The sequence below is a fragment of the Zerene cesonia genome, chromosome 29 (assembly GCF_012273895.1).
Source record: "Zerene cesonia ecotype Mississippi chromosome 29, Zerene_cesonia_1.1, whole genome shotgun sequence".
NCBI lineage: Eukaryota > Metazoa > Arthropoda > Insecta > Lepidoptera > Pieridae > Zerene > Zerene cesonia.
In genome coordinates this window covers 1108302-1113653 of record NC_052130.1, presented here as the reverse complement: position 1 = coordinate 1113653, position 5352 = coordinate 1108302, and positions in this window count along the sequence as shown.

The following is a 5352-nucleotide window of genomic DNA, read 5'->3' as shown; positions in this document are numbered from 1 at the left end:
TTAATTAACTTGAAGATGTTGTAATAGTGCTTTGCTATGACGTGCTTAATTATAAAGCGCCCATTCACTATATATCTCATTTGATGAATTAAAATCATTGAGATTTTATTCTAAACGTATTTATAGAGTGCATATCCCTTTTTTTTAAGCAAAGTAAAATTATCATTATATTTTTTTAAAGTCATGTTTATTTCATAAACTTTTTTATTTTTGTAAATTAGAAGTGAAATTTTGTGTATGTACCTATTTCGATGCCGAAAACTTTTTCTAAAGGACAATACTTGAATAAGTAGTAGCTTTTATATATTCATAAATAAATCAATTTGAAACAATTTTTGGTAATTACATTAGAATTTTTAGTGAGTATGATTATGATTTTCATCGATTTGTTGAAGAAGATAATTTATAAATATGGCTGTGTTTATTTTAACATTCCCAAATATTATGATTGAATTTTTTTGTGTTTATATTATTTATTTATTGTATTCGATTTTACAATGCTTTGAACAAATAAAATATGAACGATTTGTATAACTGTTTATGTTGTTATTTGTATATTTTGTACATAAAACTTTTCATACAAGACATTCCAGTTTATAGCTAGGTTATTTTTTATCTGTCGCGGTTGCTTTTAAAGCGTAGTAGATGCCAAATTTAGGAATTGAAATATGTTTAATTTATTTTAATTCCAATAAATTTTCCTATAAATACAAACAAATAATATATTCTTACAAATATTTTAAGTATAATGTGGAATATTGTATTGATAGCGAGTATTGAGCGATATTCAATGATATTATAAAATATAAATATGTTGCGTTCATATCAATATGTGTTTTGAATCTGTTCTCTGCAGAATATTTCCACGCAGAATATATCACGCATCCTTATCGTTCTTGTGTTTAAACAAGATCGCTATCTCTTTCTTCATCAGAATTTGGATATATTTGCGTCTTTACATCGCGCGCGCTTATAACGTATCTATTTTATATAATATCATTGGCGTTACTGCGTTGTTATTGAATAGGTTTTAGAAAACATACTGTTTGTAAGAATGTATCTACAATTATTGTGTAAAATGTTGTTGTATGTCGTTGTTTCCTTTTAGAGCAAAAGGTTGTCTCGCAGACACAATGTGACAATAATATATTATTCAGACGAATTTGTACGTTTTATTTTAACCTATAAAAAAGTATATATAAGTCATAAAAATATTCAGTAAGTTTACACCTCCTTATACTTGATTTCGACTGCCTCCTTGGTGCCGTGGTTAACGCGTGAGCGTAGAACTGAGAGCTCCTGGGTTCGAATCCCGGTGGGGACGCGCAAAAAATATACGTCGATCTGGCAGGACTCAAGAGCATAAAGAAAATCGATCGTTAAGACATATCATCTGCTCTTCTTCTTCTCGGGGCTTCACTTGTTTTTGATTTACACGAGTACTTTATATTTAAGAAGTGAGAGTTAACAGATTTTAAACGCAATTTATTATTTTACACAGAAAAGTTGTACAATTACATAATGAATATATAGCGCTAAATGTGTTTCAAAGTATTTAATTGCCTAATTAAAACAAAACTCTTCCAAAAATTTTGAAACATGTCCTGTAAAATAAGTAACAAACAACTGGAAATAATTAATAACATGTCCAATTTTGTCTCTGGCTTACACACAAAGATCGAAGCCACAATTCACGGCGATTGATGTCTGATTCATATTCAAATCTCTATTATTTTTTCTTTGAGCCTATCGAAACATACATTCTTGTGAAAAAGCATCGCCTAGAGGCGCTCATTTCACTGTATCAATACACATTTTTAGTATGGCAACATATTACTATGACAACTTTTGTTTGGACGCTATTATAATAATGGTATGGAGGGTAGAGGTAAGGAGAATCATCTGTGTACACAGATTATATAACACAAGTTTATATTCCGTGTCTGTGTATATGAAAAAGTGTCCGTCAAAATGTATTAAATTAGGGTGGCGCCACATTAGCATTAAGGTAGACTTTAAAGGAACTGAAAAAATCAATAAAAATCCTATTTACTGCTCAAAAAATAAAAACACTCTAGTTACACGTTTTCTCATAATAACTCTTTAAGATTATATTTTGTACTACGCGAGTAGTTGACATTTTCAATAAGTTCAAGTTTAAGTTAAGTTAAATTTTTCAACTTGGCGTACTTCAATTCGTTTACATTTGCTATATTCATACCATACCCTGTGTCTACACTAGCGCCGGAAAGTGTAAGGTTTTTGAACTGTTATTTACAGCTCAGTCTGTACTCTTTTTAATTTTATACCATATGAGATGACTCTCCTTACCTCTACCACAGATAACATAAAACTTTACTCTCTAGCCTCCATAAATGATGGCAAACAGCTCAAAGTCAATGTAAATAAATGTCATTGTCAATTTTATCAAACAAATTTAACATAACCTCACTTTTTAATTTGTTCACTTGTATTGAAACTTGCGCTACTGCATTGTTTTGATTATATACCGAAGCTGATTTTGTTATGAAAAATATTAATTGATATATATTCATAAATTGCAAATATATTGCTTAATTATAATTGCATGGTGTTATTATAGTGCAAATATGGTAAAGTTTGGGAAGAATAAGTTAAAAATATTGAACAAGTTATCTAAGAGACAAAATGCAAACCCAAATACTGGGAACACCAATAAGATTTTAAAAAAGAAAATAAATGCTGAAAAGAAGGTAACATTTCAAAAGGAGGTTTTATTAAAGGAAAATGTTAAAAATGATGTTCTTGTGAAAAATGTTACTGTTAAAACAGGTTTGATAAAAAATTTAACGAAAAATCTAGAAAAAGCAAAGCCTAAGCAAGAAGAATCCTCCAAGAAAAAATTAAAGCCTGTAGAAAAGCAGAAGAAACGTCAAAAAACTCAGATTAATGATACCAGGCTGCTATTAAACCTAATGAAAAAGAAGAGTTAGATTTATAATACGTATAATAATTTATTTTCAATTTTCTTCAAGAGAGTTGTGTACTAAGAATAAATATATATTGAACATGTTTGTATTTCATTTATATATTACTAGCTGACCCGGCAGGTTTTGCCTTACTCTTATCATTTAGGGGTTCGAAGAATAGATGTTGGCCAATTCTCAGATATACCCAATATGCACACAAAATTTCATAAGAATCGGTCCAGCCTCTTCAGAGAAGCTTTAGTTACTAAAATTGTGGCACAGGAATTTTATACATAAGATATTTATCTATATTACTTTTACCAAAATCTTCAATTATTATTTTTTTTTTCATAAATATAGGCAGTGTTATATTAGTTGCTATTATGAAATTCTCTGTTCGATTTTACTATAATATAATAAAATAAACTCGTTCAGTGCTGGGTCCACCTTACTAACTTGTAACCTATGCCATTTGAAATATACTAATGAGCTTCAAATAAAGAAATTCAATCACTCACATACATGAAAACACTATAGTTGACATAATTTTACACAAATTCTGTGTCCAGAAAAACAATCCCTTCTAATATAATATAAAAGTTATGACTGTCACGCCTAAACCAATGAACCTATTTGGATGAAATTTTGTGCCGTTCATTTTTATCTCAAAAATTCCACGAGAATGGGAATTATGAAACAGAAGACAGAAAACCACACTGCATTTTTTGCAAAGATTACATTGGAAAGCTGGTACGTAGTATTATTTTATAACACTGGGAATAATATTAAAAAAAAGACAATATCATAGTAAATATTTATTGTTAGAAAAAGAGAAATTGTATAATATAACTACAATCTATTCCAGCTTCAAGTTGCAGACAGTCATATTTCAATTGTTGCATTATTATAATCTAGCCAAAGCTAAATTTGGTGACTTACAAACCATACATTTCTAGAGGAAAAAAGTAGCATTGCATCAGCAAATTTTAATCTACAAGAAATATACCAGTTACATGTTTTCTATAAATCTTGACATATTAGCCATTTTATGAGTTAAACTTTTAAATTCAATACTTTGTAGTTTCATATTCACTATTGTGAGTTTTGTAGCTAAAATAGCATGAATAAAGATAAAAAAAATCTACAATATTATAGAGGAGTGAAATTCAGAAAAAGTTATATAAGTTAGCAATTAAATGGCTATTGGTCAAGACTTATACCATCTTGTATATTTGGATGAAATTCTATATTGCTTAAGATAAATTAAAAAAGAGATTTTCTACAAACAAAAAACTATTTACGAACATATTATCTAGACAGTAAATTACTTTAGCATAGTTGCGAAATACTACAAGACTTTACTTATTACATTTTTACTAATTTAATTACAATAATTTTGTTATGCCGATCATCAATAATTTTCATCTCACTCTTAGCTTATTTGAAAGTGTCCAAAAAATATTTAACAAATGAATATAACCAGTAATAAATTGTACAATTATTCCGTATTGAACATTTTACTAAACGTTTAGATATTTTAAACATTAAACTTAAATATTTGTAGTGGTCTATAAAATAAATCTGTTTACTGCATATTCATTTATTGCTTTTACTAGCTTTTCGCCCGCGGCTTCGCCCGCGTAGAATTCGCTTATATCGCGCGACACGGTAAGGAGTATTTTCTTCGCATCAAAAAGTGTGGTTTGTTCTTTCCCACGTTCATCTCCATCTTTATACCAAGTTTCATCAAAATCGGTTTGACAATAACGAACTTTCATACAAACTTTCATCCCCTCTTTCAACCCTTTCTACCCTTTTTTCGCGATAAAAAGTATCCTATGTTCTTTCCCAAGTTCATTTCTATCTTCATATCAAATTTTGTAAAAATCGGTTCAGTGGTTTAGGCGTGAAAGCGTAACAGACAGACAGACAGACAGAGTTACTTTCGCATTTATAATATTAGTAGAGATTATCTGGTCTATTCCAATTGCATTTTTATCTGTGAATGATGCCTTACTCCTAATAAAACATTAATGTTATTTTATTGTGAAATTAATAAACAGTCGAAATATATATTTGTGTATTATTTATTATTAACAATGTTTATATGGAAACTGACTAATATTTCTCAAACTATTTTTAATATTTTTCTTTAATAAGACAGCGCTATTTCAGCAAATACTAATAATCTTAATGAAGCTACTTATTATTTCTATACTCTCATATTATGCGATAGTCTAACTAATTTTGTAGACTATGTATTTCTATTAATGGCGTAGTAATATGTGCTTTTATTATATTGAATTGTACATATTGTACATATCGGTTACTATTTTTTTATTATATTTGAGTACTTTAATTATGAAAAGTGTATGTTTGTTTGCGCGATTTCGTGTTAAAATAA